The sequence below is a fragment of the Trachypithecus francoisi genome, unplaced genomic scaffold (genome assembly GCF_009764315.1).
Source record: "Trachypithecus francoisi isolate TF-2019V2 unplaced genomic scaffold, Tfra_2.0 Lachesis_group16, whole genome shotgun sequence".
Taxonomy (NCBI): domain Eukaryota; kingdom Metazoa; phylum Chordata; class Mammalia; order Primates; family Cercopithecidae; genus Trachypithecus; species Trachypithecus francoisi.
In genome coordinates, this window is record NW_022681461.1 from 20,565 (window position 1) to 37,981 (window position 17,417).

At 45.8% G+C, this 17,417-nt stretch overlaps 1 protein-coding gene across 29 annotated transcripts in view; it reads left to right on the top strand.

The window, feature by feature from the left end:
• Positions 1 to 1,097: 1,097 nt before the first annotated feature.
• The window catches only part of AOPEP (aminopeptidase O (putative)), a 378,597-nt gene continuing 362,277 nt past the window's right edge, over positions 1,098 to 17,417 (top strand). For all 29 annotated transcript variants that reach the window (XR_004443283.1, XR_004443284.1, XR_004443285.1 and 26 more), the window contains exon 1: positions 1,098 to 1,240. The gene's annotated coding sequence lies outside the window, so the exon portion shown is untranslated. The remainder of the gene's footprint in view (positions 1,241 to 17,417) is intronic.

Genomic DNA, 17,417 nt, shown 5'->3' on the forward strand with positions numbered 1-17,417 from the left:
TCAGAATTATTCCTGAAATTTGTCCATCTCTATCATTTCTTACCTGCTCATTGCAAAAGCAACTCTTCTCTTTGCATCTTTTTAAATTGTTTCTCAAAAGTTCCATGTATACACAGCAGCAAGCAGGGTGATGTTACGAAACGAGATCCTGTCACTCACGTGTTGAAAACTCTTCACTAGTTTCCCATTACACTTGGAATAAACTCCGTATCCCTCACAGGGTCTCAGAGAGTCTGTGCATGATGGGGACTCTCCTGGCCTTGTCGATCTCCTCCTCCGTGATTCCCATGACCCACTTTCTCACTTTCTTCAAGGCGCCACATTCTTCTCCTTCCCTGTTGCTTGCTCACATGTAGATCCTTCTGTTGGCTGTTCTTTCCTGATATCTCCACAGGGCTGGCTTCTTCTCAGTTTACTGAACCTCTTCAGAGGGCACTTTCTTGACATCTCAAATCAAAAGGTCACCTGTCTTCCTTTAATTTCTCAGCAACTTATTTTCCTTCTCCATTTAATATCTCCTTTCTCAACTAGAAAGTAATCCCCAGGAGGGTAGGCACAGCATCTGTCTTGTTCCTGGTTGTTTCCCCAGCTTCTGTTAAGGACGCTTCCCTGCCACACAGGAGGAACCTAAATTTTGTGGAATTAATATGTGAACAGTAGTCAAACGCAGCAGAGATGAGACTAGGCTAAGGAATAAAAATTGCACATCTGTATTTCGGTAACTTCTTTTATTTTATTTGAAACAGGGTCTTGTTCTGTGGCCCAGGCTGGAGTGCAGTGGCACGTTCATAGCTCACTGCAGCCTGGAACTCCTGGGCCTAAGCAATCCTGCCTCAGCCTCCAGAGTAGCTGGGACCACGGGTGCGCGCCACCACACTCGGCTAATTTTTTATTTTTTTTGTAGAGACGGGGCCTCCCCAGGTTGTCCAGGCTGGTGATTTTTTTCTTAAGTGTCATAAAGATTTTGCAATCAGGAATAGTAGGCTACCGCGGCAACTCCACATGCCCTGGCACGCCAAACTGCTCGCACCCTCCTACAGCGGCGGCAGCTCCGCGCCTGCGCAGATCTCCCTCGGGCGGTCCCGCCCTCTCATCCGGAGGGGGCGGGCTTAGCGGAAGGCGGGCCAGGCCGAATGCGGCCCCGGGCGCGTGTCGATGACGTCACCCGGCGCGTGCCCGGGTAGCCCGTAGTAACCCCGAGTCTGCGGAAGTGGTGACCCGTGGGACGCGGCTGAGACAGGTAACCTGTTCGCTCCCTGTTGGGTCCTTGCCTTCCTCTCCTCCGGCGTCGGGATGGCGGCAGGGACAGCACCATTCCGTTCTGAAGGCGACGGGGAACCCTCCCTTACCCTCACTTTTGCTCGACCAGCGAGGACCCGCATCCCCTCCTCAGTTCTCCCAGACTCCTGGGGCTGAAACCCATCCTGGGGACTGGGCGGAGCGGTCACATCTCACCACCGCAGCTGCAGAGGTGGCCACGGGCTCTGGCTGTCTTCTCCCCTGCGGCACAGACCGTTCTCAGCCTCTGGGTGCCTCCTCCTTCGTCTCTTCCCTCCAGGCCCTCGGTCACCTGCCGGTCTCGGCTTCCAGCCCCACAGGGCTCATCTCCAGTCTTAAGCTGGCAGAACAGTTTCCAATTCGATTCATTTCCACTTGCAGTGAAACCCACCCGCTTCTTCTTCCCCCGGAGTATCTTTACTGAGAGCACCAAATTTTGAGTTTTGGTGTCCTATAGAACATTCATCCTGTTAGTCTGGAGTTTTGTTCATTAACGCATGCGTGGGCGGGGAGGAGGTGGCACAGTAATGTGATTATCTATTGTGATAATAAAAGATCCACTTAGGATCCAATCAGCTGTTGAGATGCATGGAACAGTTAATAGCATTGCATAAAATGCCTCTTGTACCTGGATTTCTTTTGGGTTTTCGTGCAATGATGACAATTAGCCTTGCGAAGGTAGCCCTCAAAAGAAGTAACATAACCCCTTTGGGAGGCCAAGGCGGGCGGATCACGAAGTCAGGAGATCGAGACCATCCTGGCTAGCACGGTGAAACCCCGTCTCTACTAAAAATACAAAAAATTAGCCTGGCGTGGTGGCGGCGCCTGTAGTCCCAGCTACTTGGGAGGCTGAGGCAGGAGAATGGCGTGAACCCGGGAGGCGGAGGTTGCAGTGAGCCAAGGTGGAGCCACTGCACTCCAGCCAGGGTGACAGAGCGAGACTGCAAACAAACAAACAAAAAAGCCTTGGAGTTTTAATGTGATTCTCATACAGATTTTTCATGAATCTGAATCTGGTCTATTTGATAGGGTGTGAGACATGGCTTCTACCAAGGAATTTCCTATGATAGGCAGTAAATTCCCTATTGGTGTTTAATAATGGTGTTTTATTACCTTGTTCACATACTTAAATATGAAGGTTTCTAAGAAAAAGATACTACCTCAAGAAAGAGTGATGACCAGGATTGCATACGGACCTGATTTGTTTTGGTGTTTAGGATCTGGCACATCAAAAGAGAAATGGGTTGTTCTCTCCAGACTATGAAAATGGACATTTATACTAAATACAGAATATAAACCCAAAAGCATGACAGAAGACTGTTTTATCAAAGAACTTAACACTTTAAAGAGCAGCAGCATTGCATTCTGGCAGTTGCTCTCTAGTGGCAGATAGCACAGAACTGTCTGTGTGCTGTCTGCAGCAGTCTCTGTGCTGTCTGCAATCTTGGCCAAATCAAGATCCTTCAGTGGTCATGTTTGAGCAAGTGGATGCCCAAGGACTTTGACTATTAGTTTATAACAAATCTTTTTGTTTTGGAACATGGCATAACATCTTTCCTAATAAGAGAGTATTTCAGGTTCTAGAAATATCATGGTTACTGTATATGCTGTTTAGTCATTTTCTTTTTTTTTTTTTTTCCGAGACAATGTCTTACTCTGTTGGCCAGGCTGGAGTGCGGTGGCAGGATCACAACTCAGTGCAGGCTTCACTCCTGCTTCAGCCTCCTGGGTGTCTGGGACTATGAGTGTGCACCACCACGCTCAGCTAATGTTTTGTGTTTTCTGTAGAGATGACGGTTCACCGTGTTGCTCAGGCTGATCTTGAACTCCTGGGCTCCAGTGATCCACCTGCCTTGACCTTCAAAGTGTAGGGATTACAAGTGTGGGCCACTGCATCTGGCCTAGTCATTTTCTTATAATGGTTTTCGAAATTCATATTTTTTACACCACATGGCGAATCGTAATGTTATGCAGTATTTGCAACATTTAACCAGCTTATGGCAAGCACTTTAAACATGTCCTTAGGTTCCTTCTGTACTGGTGTAGTTCTGTATTTGTTCTCCAGGTTTACACTTTTTTCTTCGGCGTATATATCTTAGCCTTTATAAAAAATGGAATCTCAAAGGAAAATAAACTGTTGAACCTTACCTTTAAAACTTCCTAATTCATTTCGATATGACCTACAATGAAGTGTCAGTTGCCTGTTTACATTTAAAAGATGATTGAGCTCCCGAAGATCTAAAGATATTTAAGCTATAACAATTGCATTTTCTTACCTTAATCCCAAATGCTTTTCAATTTCCAGGAATTTGTTGAAATCTTTTGTCTTGGCAAGGATGAACTGAATACATGTTCAGTTTACCATGTAGAATCTGGTGCTGGGAGCGTATTTTAAACCTTGATGAGGTGGATTCAAAACCATTTACAGAGAATTTGTGCATTTGCAGTGTATAAATTCTGGATCTACCTCTGAATGGAGAAATCTGTGTTCTATATTTATTTCCATAAAGAACTAGATGTAAATACTGAGATCTGAATGCTTCTTATTTATTTATTTTTGTTGATTGATTTATTTGCTGGCCTTGGCAATCCTCTGAGTTTATACTTGGCCTTGTTTTGCCCCTAGATACAGTGCTCCCTGCTGAGTTCATCTGCACAGCTGTAGCCCTGTGACATGATCACCAAATAAATCCTAGGGTGGAGGAGCTTGTCTTGCTTTCTGGCTGAAGGAAGTGTAGTTGCCTAAGACAGGAACAGAGGGACCTCTTGCCCTTCCTACAGTTTTCCTGTTGTGGGGAGTATAGTTCCTACTGTAGAGAAAGACAGAAAGATGGTCAGTGCAGGGTAGGAAGTGGGGGTTGTAAGGTCAGACAGAGGCCAGGAATTGCAGGAGGGATAAGGAAGCATGCTTATACTTGGAGTTGCCAAGAAAAGGCCTGCTTATCACCCATATACAAGTTTTCAGTAATAAGAATTTCCTCAATATACTAACAGCAAGAGTCCCACAGGAAGCCCTGCCATAAGTGGCTGGAGAATTTGCCAGATGCAGCCGTTTTTAGCATCACTGAACTCTACAGTGGACTTTAAATAGTACTGGTTGGGAGGAGACCAGAGTTAGATTAAGCCAGTTCTCAAAGTTTGGTCTCTGGACCAGTAGTAGTAATATTGGAACTTGTTAGAAATGCAGATTCTTAGAGCTCAGTAGTCTGTGTTTTAACAAGTTCTTCAGGAAGTTCTAAGTGTGCACTCAAATTTGAGAACCACTGGCCTAGCCAATTCAACCTAATTGTAGTGGCAAAGTGAAAATACTGGGAAAGAATGAGTGAAAATTTCATTATGTTAGAACGTCTTTTGATGTTTACGTAGGGATGGCTTTCCTCCTATAGAGAATACCGTTTCAAGTTGAAGGACAGAAAAGACTGCTTCAGTTACAGACACCAGTTACGTGCAACATTGTTCTTGTAGGTGGAGAATACCCCCATTCGTGGCTACAATTCACCCTAGACTCTAAATTCTGCCAGATTATAATACAAGAGCGCTCTTCACCTTGCCTCCTTTTTCATTTTAAATATCTATTCCTTGATTGTATTAATATATATGCATTGACCAGTGAAATTTTGTTTTCATGGCTTTGTGATGGCAAGAGTTGGTTTAGTAGCACGTTGGTTCAGAGACACTAGATACATGAAAATTATCTTGATATCCTGCAGAAAACGTAGATTATTGGCTGCTATCCTTGCATGTCCAAGAAGCTGCGTTTTTAACAGGCACCGCTCACACCAGCCCACCCCATCCCCAACGTTGTTTATTGGACTTGTGGTTCTCAGACTATATTCTGAGAAACACTGTGGTAAATTTCCAAGGAGAGTGATTTTAAAGTAACAGCTTTATTGAGATATAATTCACATGCCATAAAATTCACTCTTTGAAAGGATATAATTTATTGATTTTTAGTATATTTACAGAATTGTGCAACCATCACCCTGTATAATTTTAGGATATGTCCATCATTCCTCAAGAAATCCCTGTACTGATTGGCAGTGACTCCTCATTCTCTCTTTATCCCAGTCCTTGGCAACTACTTTCTGTCCCTATGGATTTGCCTGTTCTGGACATTTCATGTAAATGGAATCACAGAATATATGGCCTTTCATATCTTCCTTCTTCCACGTCTCATGGTGTTCTCAAAGTTCATCCAGGTTGTGGCCTGTATTGGTACTTCCTTTTTATGGCTGAATAATATTCCACTGTGTGGATGGACATTTTGTTGATCCATTCATCAGTTGATGGTCATTTGGTTGTTTTGCTATGTGTATGTTTTTAAAACAATATTAAACTATATCTAGGCCTTTTCAAATAGTCACTGGATAGTTCTGTAGAGTGCCTTAGAGGGATTCCTGTAGGAAGTGGGAACTGGATTCAGAGCCCCTTCTGTCCATGGATTTGAGGAGTCTGTATCTGTAATTTCTTTGGGTAGTGAAATATATTCTTATAAGAGCTAGAGCAGCTACTTTTTCTCCATAGCAGAACATTTGATATTGAAAAAGGAAATCTTTTTACATGACTTAAGGACTATATTTCAAAAATAGTTTCTATTAAAAATGGTATTCTTGGCCGGGCGCGGTGGCTCAAGCCTGTAATCCCAGCACTTTGGGAGGCCGAGACGGGCGGATCACGAGGTCAGGAGATCGAGACCATCCTGGCTAACATGGTGAAACCCCGTCTCTACTAAAAAATACAAAAAAAACTAGCCGGGCGAGGTGGCGGCGCCTGTAGTCCCAGCTACTCGGAGGCTGAGGCAGGAGAATGGCGGGAACCTGGAAGGCGGAGCTTGCAGTGAGCTGAGATCCGGCCACTGCACCCCAGCCTGGGCGGCAGAGCGAGACTCTTGTCTCAGAAAAAAAAAAAAAAAGTATTCTTCCGCGTTTCTGGAGGAGGAACTCTTACTGAAAAAGCTGATATTGTCGTCTACATTTTCTTTTCCAATCTCTTCATTTTTACTCTGCTGAACCCTGTAACCTAACTCTATTAATCTAGATCCTCTTTCTAGCATATAAAGGTTTATGGACAGTAATAAATTATATTAGTTCTAATAGAGTTTAAAATGTTTTGTGAATTTTTATCCCAGCATGACAAAAATCACTGGGTGGTCTGATACCACCTTCATCTTTAAATATTTAATCAATTATTTTTATTTTTAAAGGCTACGTTAATTGAATGATATCCATAAAAGTGTTTAATGGTACTTATCTTGGACCCACAGTGCGCAAAGCACTTCATGGAGTTAAGGTCTGTCCTTTTTACTTCTGCTCTCCTCATACCTTATTTCAACCGTGGTACTCAGAATCTGGGCCCACCGTTCTGCAGTGGGGACAGTGACTGAACTTGCATGTGGCTAGGGTGATGAAGGGTTTAGAGACTGTGTCATGTGAGAATTGGGTGAAAGAATGGAGGTTGTTCAGTTGTTAAAGAGAATACTCAGGCAATGACAGCCCTCCCAGCCGTTCAGAGCTTGTCTAGAGAAATCTTATTCTTCCTTTGGGTAGTATTTGAAGTGAAAGAGTATGTCAACAAGGCTGTTAATTTTGTTGGGTTGTAAGTAGGCAAAAAACACGGAGATTTTTTGTAATGTTTCTTTCTTCTTCTTCTTCTTTTTTTTTTTTTTAAGACAAAGTCTTACTCTGCCCTCCGGGCTGGAGTGCAGGTTCAAACTCCTGGGTTCAAGCGATCCTTTGCCTCAGCCTCCTGAGTAGCTGGGAGTACAAGCACATGCCACCATGCCCGATTAATTTTTAAATTTTTCTTTTGTAGAGATGGGGTCTTGCTATATTGACCAGACTGGTTTCAGACTCCTGACCTCAAGCAGTTCTCCGGCCTTGGCCTCCCAGAGTGCTGGGATTACAGGTGTGAGCCACAGTGCCCAGCCCAGTTTTTCATCCTTACGTACCTTTCCACTATCTTTCAATTCCTAGAATATCTAGTCTGGAGTCTGATGTTAAGAATGGTTTCTGGATTGTATTTTGCCTGTTCAGAATATATGGAATGTTAAATGATTGCATCAGTGTTAATGCATTATTTTAGCCTTAACAGTGTGTAAATGTGTAAAGTGCTGTTTGATACTATACAATTTTTTTTTTTTTAATTGAGATGGAGTCTCGCTCTGTCGTCCAGGCTGGAGTGCAGTGGCGAGATCTCGGCTCACTGCAAGCTCCGCCTCACGGGTTCACACCATTCTCCTGCCTCAGCCACCCGAGTAGCTGGGACTACAGGCATCCGCCACCACGCCCGGCTAATTTTTTGTATTTTTAGTAGAGACGGGGTTTCACCGTGTTAGCCAGGATGGTCTCGATCTCGTGACCTCATGATCCACCCATCTCAGCCTCCCAAAGTGCTGGGATTACAGGCGTGAGCCACCGCCCCTGGCGGATATTATACAATTTTATATAGCCAAGTTTTATTAGATCAGGATTAAAATATATCTTCCATTTGGTATAATGTGTAAAGTTTAGTCACTTCTTAAAATATAAGACCTGCAATATAGTATAACTTGCCTTGCCAATAAGTGACAAGATGTGGTGTGTTTTTTTGTTTTTGTTTTTGTTTTTTTTGAGACGGAGTCTCGCTCTGTCGTCCGGGCTGGAGTGCAGTGGCTGGATCTCAGCTCACTGCGAGCTCCGCCTCCCGGGTTCATGCCATTCTCCTGCCTCAGCCTCCCGAGTAGCTGGGACTACAGGCGCCCGCCACCTCGCCCGGCTAATTTTTTGTATTTTTTAGTAGAGACGGGGTTTCACCATGTTAGCCAGGATGGTCTCGATCTCCTGACCTCGTGATCCGCCCGTCTCGGCCTCCCAAAGTGCTGGGATTACAGGCTTGAGCCACCGCACCCGGCCAAGATGTGGTGTGTTTAAGAGCGAGGGAGAGGTCTCTGGTTGTGGTGAATATCCGTATTTGGTTGGGGATATAGGGAGTCCCTGGCCTGTTTCACTTTTACCTGTCTGGTTCAGCTTATGGTTCAGCTTAGGATGGAATGTACTGCTCTGTGCTTTAAGTGGCCATTTTTGATCTAGGCTTGGACTGGACTTCAGGCACTAGAGTGTAGTGCTGAGAGTTCAGGGTCTGGAGCCAAACCAGGGGAATTTAAATCTCACCTCTGCCATCTCATAACTTTGTGAACCCAGGAAAGTATCGTAACTTCTCTGGGCTTCAATTTACTCATCTGTGAGATGGAGATGACAGTACGTACCTCATTGGGTAGTGAGGATGTAATGCAATAATGTTCTTCATGTACTTAGCCTGCCTCATAGCAAGCAGTGAATAGATGTTTGGTGCTGTTGCTACTTGTTGTTAATAGGAGTGTCTGAAGGTCAAGGGCCTTCTCGAAGGTTTCTGAATAGAGGAACTCTGAATTCACTTAATTCCCAAAGGAGAAAGACTCTAGTTCACCTGGTTTCTTTAAGGCGTTCCAGGTTCCTGCTGCCTGCTCAGGACAATCCCTGGGGAAGTTTTGGGTGAGTGGGATTCTCCTGGCCTTCCGCTGTCTGAATATGTCCCTGTCTCGTTCCTGGCCTCTGACATGAAGTGTTTGTGTAGTGGGAGTTCTCCGGCGGTTTTCAGAGGAGCATGGTTAAATGTGTCGCTATTCCACAGGAACACTAGAACATCAGAGCACGTGAACAGTTTTGTACCACCTATGCTACAGGAGATATAGAAAAGGACAAGAGAAAAATATTTTAAATTAATGAGAAGGACAAAGTGAACTGTAACTAAATCCCCATGAATAATAAAACTACATTCAGTTTTGTACGATTGAAGTATCTATTCAGAAATTGTCTATTAAGCATGGATTCATACTGGTCAGTCTAGGAGCAAGAATGCCAGGAAACCTCCTGGGCCACTCATGACCAAAACTGCATCTCAAGTCCAGGTCAGGTTCTTCCTGCTGTCCTCCCGAAGGCAGCTTGCAGGGCTCATCTTGGCTTCCTCTCTTCTCAGAGCTGCCTCCACCCACCCATCTCCTGGAATTCTGTATTTCCCAAGGCTGGCTGCAGCGTGGCCACACTTTGCTTAGCTTCCAACTTTCCCTGTTATCCTGGTGGCTGTCTTCAGATCCTTTTGGGGTTAAGGATTTTCCTACTGATCCTTATGGAAAAATAAAGGGCAATTTAAAGATTTGGTTAAAGATTAGGGCAGTTTAAACATTTGGAGTGTTGGCTGGATGCGGTTGCTCACGCCTGTAATCCCAGCACTTTGGGAGGCCGAGGCGGGCAGAGCACCTGAGATCAGGAGTCTGAGACCAGCCTGACCAACATGGTGAAACCCCATCTCTACTAAAAATACAAAACTTAGACGGGTATGGTGGCGGGCGCCTGTAATCCCAGCTACTTGGGAGGCTGACGCAGGAGAATCCCTTGAACCCGGGAGGTGGAGGTTGCAGTGAGCCCAGATGGCACCATTGCACTTCAGCCTGGGGGACTAGAGCGAGACTTCAAAAAAAAAAATTTGGAGTGTTTACAATTGTAGTTACCAGTCCGGTGCTAAATCATAGCCACTAAGATTCAACTGGAAGCCAAACTGGGCGTCTATCCTTGTTAGGCCAGGCGTGAAGTTCACCAGACCTATTCTGTTGGATGGACTGTTGCTCTGCTCCCTGAAAACTCTCCTTTCTACCACTAGTGGAGACTGAGGAAATCAGGAAAGAACCACGAGAGCCCTCCCCATCTTGAGGGGGGAGTGTGCATTGCCAAGGACCTCTAGATAGGTTGATGCCTTATTTTAAAAGGTACCTCAGATTTGTTTTCATCAGGTATGGCAAGACGACAGACACAGAAACAAGCTGCTTTTGAAAGAAGAGTTTATTATTATAGTTCCCAAGAGGAGGGGGTGCCTCATGCCTCACAGGGCCATATGAGGAAGCGCTGGGATTGGTCAGGAGGCAGAAAGAGTTGGGGGAAGCATGGACAGGAGTCTTTAGTGGGGTTTCTGTGGGAAAAGCAAGGCAAGCAGGCTGAGCAGATGGATTGGCTAGTTTGAATACTTTTGGAGGGCTCTGGGGGTGGTGCTGGTTGTGTGGCACCTGGCTGTGGGGTGATATAGGACAATATTGCTTGGGCTCTGGGGGTGGTGCTGGCTGTGTGGCACCTGGCTGTGGGGTGATATAGGACAATATTGCTTGGGCTCTGGGGGTGGTGCTGGCTGTGTGGCACCTGGCTGTGGGGTGATATAGGACAATATTGCTTGGGCTCTGGGGGTGGTGCTGGTTGTGTGGCACCTGGCTGTGGGGTGATGTAGGACAATATTGCTTGGGCTCTGGGGGTGGTGCTGGTTGTGTGGCACCTGGCTGTGGGGTGATGTAGGACAATATTGCTCGGGCTCTGGGGGTGGTGCTGGTTGTGTGGCACCTGGCTGTGGGGTGATATAGGACAATATTGCTCGGGCTCTGGGGGTGGTGCTGGTTGTGTGGCACCTGGCTGTGGGGTGATATAGGACAATATTGCTCGGGCTCTGGGGGTGGTGCTGGTTGTGTGGCACCTGGCTGTGGGGTGATATAGGACAATATTGCTCGGGCTCTGGGGGTGGTCCTGGTTGTGTGGCACCTGGCTGTGGGGTGATATAGGACAATATTGCTTGGGCTCTGGGGGTGGTCCTGGTTGTGTGGCACCTGGCTGTGGGGTGATATAGGACAATATTGCTTGGGCTCTGGGGGTGGTGCTGGTTGTGTGGCACCTGGCTGTGGGGTGATATAGGACAATATTGCTTGGGCTCTGGGGGTGGTGCTGGTTGTGTGGCACCTGGCTGTGGGGTGATATAGGACAATATTGCTTGGGCTCTGGGGGTGGTGCTGGTTGTGTGGCACCTGGCTGTGGGGTGATGTAGGACAGTGGCGATATTGCTTGGGCCATGAGAGTTAGATAAGGAGGCGGTTGTGGGCTGTGGATTGGCTGGTTTGCCTGTGAAAGGCTCACAGGCAAGTTCTTTGCTATCTCTTGGAATTAGCCCTGGGAGGAGCAATTTCTCCAGGATTAACAAGGCTCCGAGATGTCAGAACATCATAAAATATAGAAGATAAAAAACATGATTAATGCATACCCCTTCCAGCAGAACTGTGCTTATCACAGAAGTGGTTCTTTTGGGAGCATTTTCTTATTGAGTGATAGAAAGAATGGTCAAGTGGCTCCTTGCACCCCTGGAGTTGACGGTCTAGCTTAGTAAATAAGGCCTGCACACATGAAAGTGACCAGCCATGCAGGACACCAGATCACATGCCAGGAAGTTCAGTACAGTATAATGCGAGCTCAGAGAAAAGAGAGATGAGAATGTCCTAGAAGTAGTAGAGGGCGGTGGTTCAGAAGGCTGCGGGGTCCGTATCCGCTTCATCAGTTACGCACTGTGGAACCGTAAGCAAGCTGGATACGCGCTGTGGAACCGTAAGCAAGCTGGGTCATCCCTGTGTTTTAGTTTCCTGATTTGTAATATGAGGTTAATAACAGTAGTACCCATAGCAGAGTTACTGTGGAGACTAAATGAGTTAATACATTGAAAGGGCCTAGCACAAAGCCTGGTGCTTAGTAAGAACTCAGTAAGCATCAACTGTTATAGGGCTGTTGAGGAAAGTTTCGCAGAGTGGATAGAATTGATTGTTACCTTAAAGAGGAGGAGGTGGCGGGAGGAGAGAGAGAGAGAGAAAATGTTTCTCTATTGGGTCCGGGTGGATGTGGAGTGGCGGCTGGAAACAAGCCTGGCAAATTCAGGTAATAGGAGGTTGGTCTGATAGGATAAGGTTGAAAAAATATGTGGGTGAGAGTTCTGAATGGTAAGGATTTTGCATTTTTTCTTTAAACCATGGAAATTCATTCAGGGCCTTTCCCCCCCACCTTTTTTTTTTTTTTTTTTTGAGACGAAGTCTTGCTCTGTTGCCCAGGCTGGAGTGCAGTGGTGTGATCTCAGCTCACTGCAAGCTCCGCCTCCCGGGTTAACGCCATTCTCCTGCCTCAGCCTCCCGAGTAGCTGGGACTACAGGCGCCCGCCACCATGCCCGGTCAATTTTTATATTTTTAGTAGAGACGGGGTTTCACCTTGTTAGCTAGGATGGTCTGGATCTCCTGACCTTGTGATCTGCCGGCCTCGGCCTCCCAGAGTGCTGGGATTACAGGGGTGAGCCACCGCGCCTGGCCTGCCCCCTTCTTTTTTTTTTTGAGACCGGGTCTCACTCTGTTGCCCAGGCTGGAGTGCAGTGGTGTGATCTCGGCTCACTGCAAGCTCCACCTCTTGGGTTCCCGCCATTCTCCTGCCTCAGCCTCCCAAGCAGCTGGGACTACAGGTGCCTGCTACCATGCTCAGCTAATTTTTTTGTATTTTTAGTAGAGACAGGGTTTCACCATGTTAGCCAGATGGTCTCGATCTCCTGACCTCGTGATCCGCCCACCTCGGCCTCCCAAAGTGCTGGGATTACAGGCTTGAGCCACCATGCCCGGCCCCACCTTCTTTTTTTAAAAGCAGGGACGACATGACATTAAATTAGTGCTTCAGGAATCTTACTCTTAGTGGTATGGTTCTATAGAGAGGAGAGACTTGGGACAGGTTATCTAAGTCAGAATAGATTAAGTTAGCAGTAATTAAAAACAACTCCAAAATCTTTGTGGCCTAAAAAAAAAAAAGGTGCGTTTCTTTGTCATGCTATTCCATCACAGCTGAACTGGGGACTCTGCTCATCACAGTCATTCTGAGATCCAGGCTGATAGAGCAGCCAGCATGTCACATTTTGTTTAGCTTAAGAGAGGGAGAGAAGAGCACTCTGGAGGGTTATGCACCAGCGATTAAATGCTAGGCCGGAAGGACACGCATGCTTCCATTTGCAACACAGCACTGGAGCAGTCACATGTCAGTAACCAGTTCCAGGCGTTCAAGAAATCTTGTATGTTTGTGGGGAGGGGCTGGGTAGAAAGAATGGGAAGTATCCAAAAATAGCACTGACAGCCACACAGGAAGACTTATTTAGAAGGTGGTTGTGTAATAGTTCAAATGGGTGGTCTTCGCTGCTGGGTCACAGTTGTTGCAGTCAATACAGAGAAGGGTTGGGTAGCAGTAGAATTTAAACGTTGATCATGGATTGGGTCGAGTGGCAAAGAAGAGAGGAGTCAATGTGAAGCAAAACTTCTGGTGTGTGTTGAGGGGATGGTAGCAGACCAGTGGGGTGCCCTGAAGGCCTCTAGAGTTGTGCTCCTTGATGAGTAGCCCACCAACCAGTGCTTACCCACAGAGTGTAATTGGTTCTCAAGGAAATAAGTGCAGAAGTAGAGGATACTCTTTTAGAAATGTTTATATTATTTTCTTTCTTTTTTTTTTTTTTTAGACCGAGTCTTGTTCTTTCACCAGGCTGGAGTGCAGTGGTGTGATCTTGGCTCACTGCAACCTCTGCCTCCTGGGTTCAAGTGATTCCCCTGCCTCAGCCTCCCGAGTAGCTGGGATCACAGGCATGCACCACCATGCCTGGCTAACTTTTTGTGTTTTAGTAGGGATGGGGTTTCACCATGTTGGCCAGGATAGTCTTGATCTCCTGACCATGTGATCCGCCCGCCTCAGCCTCCCAAAATGCTGGGATTATACGTGTGAGCTGCTGTACGTGGCCACTTTTCTTTATTTATATGCTGTAATTTGCCCTGATTATATCTATGTTGAATCTAATACAAATTAGGGGCATGTATTTTTGTGTTTTTTTCTTTCTCTTTTTAGTGATCTATTTTTATTATATTTTGTGAAAATATAAGGGGAAAAATAACCACAGATGATTGGAGAAGCATTGCTTTGGAGACAGGAGGCAAGGATGTAGAGATCAGAGCTGGATAGGGAGTTGAGTCCTTTCTGTAAAATGATGAGTTGAGTACCTGAGATGTGAGCAAGAGAAAGACTTCAGAAAGAGAAGAGGTGCCCACGGTTAAGCCTTGGGAAGCACCCAGTGTTCTGGAGACAGGCATGTAAGAAGAGATGCAGGCTGCTCTGTCTATAGAGTAGCCATTTTTTTATTCCTTTACTTTCTTAATAAACTTGCTTTCATTTTGCAAAAAAAAAAAAAAGAAGAAGAAGAAGAGATGTGGACGACATAGTGTCCCAGGAATCATCGGAGGTGGTGGGCAGTTAGCAGTATGAGATGCCACAGAGAGTCAAGGAAGATAAGGCCTGAGGTTAAGCTAGACTTGGCAAGAAGTAAGTCATTGTGAATGTTTGAAAGTAAACTTGCAGTGAAGTGGTGTGGTCAGATGCCAGATTTCAACAGTTTAAGAAATATGCAATCATAAAATAGAAAAGGGTATAACCTTCTTTTCAGAAAAGTTTGATAGATAAACAAAAGCAACAACCAGCTATTGAGCCCAGCAAGAGAAAGCACATTTTGTTATTGTTTTTTCCGATAGGAAATCATGAGCAACTCAAAAGGCTTCTATCACCTGGAAGATGGGAAAATCAGCGCGGGAGGAAGGAGATGGCAGTGTTCCATGGCTGGGAATGGAGTGGAGGACAGAGGCCATGGGAGTGGACCCAGGGGTGAGGGCAGGGGTTGGATTGAACCCAGATAACCATCCACACAGCAGACAAGGTCATTAAGAGGGGAAACATGGATGGGAGTCTGCATATCTCAGTTGACTCAAACAGGGAAAAATGCAAGCTGGCATGCCTGGGAGCTGGCCTGGATGCCACGGTAGGTGTGGTCAAAGTTAAGCGAGCAGAGACTTGGAAGTCCTGGCGAGAGCATTAATGAAGTTCTTTCCTATTGTGACCATGGGGTCCAGCCTGGGCTATTCAGCTTCTTTCTCTAGTCTACATTCGGTAAAAATTAATGTTACTGAATAACAAAGCAGTGATGCGAAGGGAGGAGTGGAGTGGAGTTACTTAATCCTTAATCCTTAAGAATAGAATATGGGGCTGGGTGTGGTGGCTCACGCCTGTAATCCCAGCACTTTGGGAGGCCGAGGCGGGAGGATCACAAGGTCAGGAGACCATCCTGGCTAACATGGTGAAACCCCATCTCTACTGAAAATACAAAAAATTAGCCGAGCGTGGTGGTGGATGCCTGTAGTCCCAGCTACTCAGGAGGCTGAGGGGGGAGAATGGCGGGAACCTGGGAGGCGGAGCTTGCAGTTTGCCGAGATCACACCGCTGCATTCCAGCCTGGGCGACAGAGCGAGACTCCGTCTGAACAACAGCAACAAAATATGGTGGGCCGGCCATGGTGGCTCATGCCTATAATCCCAGCACTTTGGGAGGCTGAGGCGGTGGATCACCTGAGGTTGGGAGTTCAAGACCAGCCTGACTAACATGGAGAAACCCCATCTCTAGTAAAAATACAAAAATTAGCTGGGCGTGGTGGAGCATGCCTGTAATCCCAGCTGCTTGGGAGGCTGAGGCAGGAGAATTGCTTGAACCCAGGAGGCGGAGGTTGTGGTGAAGCAAGATCGAGCCACTGCACTCCAGACTGGGCAATAAGAGCGAGACTCTGTCTCAAAAAAAGAAAGAAAGAAAGAAAATATGGTACAAATTGGATTTATGAAAAAATTATGTAGTTTAAATTATATTTAAAATTTTTGAAAACACTCAGCAAAGTTACGAAAAATAGAAATATAGTGCTTTAAGTACTCTAAACATTGTAAAATTTGAAAAATGCTTCAGAACTTCTACCTGTTGAAATAATCTATTGACTTCTCATTTTCATTGAGCTCTTTTTGTTTTTTTTTTTTGAGACGGAGTCTCGCTCTGTCGCCCAGGCTGGAGTGCAGTGGCCTGATCTCAGCTCACTGCAAGCTCCGCCTCCCGGGTTTACGCCATTCTCCTGCCTCAGCCTCCTGAGTAGCTGGGACTACAGGCGCCGCCACCTCGCCCGGCTAGTTTTTTGTATTTTTTAGTAGAGACGGGGTTTCACCATGTTAGCCAGGATGGTCTCGATCTCCTGACCTCGTGATCCGCCCGTCTCGGCCTCCCAAAGTGCTGGGATTACAGGCTTGAGCCACCGCACCCGGCCTGAGCTCTTTTTTATTTTTAATTTTTCTGGGTACATATTAGGCATATATATTCATGGGGTACATGAGATGTTTTGATACAGGTATAAAATATGTAGTAATCACATCAGGGAAATGGAGTATCCATCACCTCAAGCATTCATTATGTCCTTGTGTTACGAACATTCCAATCATACTCTCTCAGTTATTCTAAAATGTAAACAGAGTATTGCTGACTATAGTCACCCTGTTGTGCTATCAAATACTAAATCTCATCATTGTCTCTAACTAATCTTTGTACCCGTTAACCATCCCCATTCTCCCTCCTAGCCTCTGGAAACTACCAGTGTATTCTATCTGCATGAGTTCAATTGTTTTAAGTTTTAGCTCCCACAGTTGAGTGAGAATATGGAAGTTTGTCTTTCTGTGCCTGTCTTTTTTCACTTAATGTAATGTCCTCCATTTCCATCCATATTGTTGCAAATGACAGGATCTTATTCTTTTTAATGGCTGAATAATACTCTGTTGTGTTTATGTACCACATTTTCTTTATCTGTTACTCTATTAATGGACACTTAGCGTGATTCCAAATCTTGTGAATCGTGCTGCAGTTAAGTATGGGAGTGCAGGTATGTCTTTGATTACTAATTTGCTTTCTTTTGAGTATGTACCTAGCAGTGGGATTGGTGGAACATATGGTAGTTCTATCTGTGGTTTTTGAGGAACCTCCATACTGTTCTTCACAGTGGTTGTGCTCATTTACATCCCCACTATACGACACGCGATCCTCTTTCTTCACATCCTCGCCTGTGTTCATTATTGCCTGTCTTTTATTCAACTGTTTCTTCTGAGTGTTGCAATGAGACAAGAGCTGGGCAGAGATGCAGTGTGTCTATTGTTGTGCCTACCTCTCCCTTCCCTGACCTAATTACTCTCCCTTCACCACCCTGAATCCAGCCGGGGGGTTTCCTCTAGCCTTTGCTATGGTAGGTAGTGGACCTCTGTTTGGTTTTCCATGTGACATTGATACAAGGTAGCATGTCATGGTTACTTGGATTGCTGTGCAATACAGGCCATGGATATCTCGGTTAAGAACATTCTGGAGTTCAAGTGCTTCGTTTACATCTTGGAAATCTCGGACACTTAGGCTCTCTG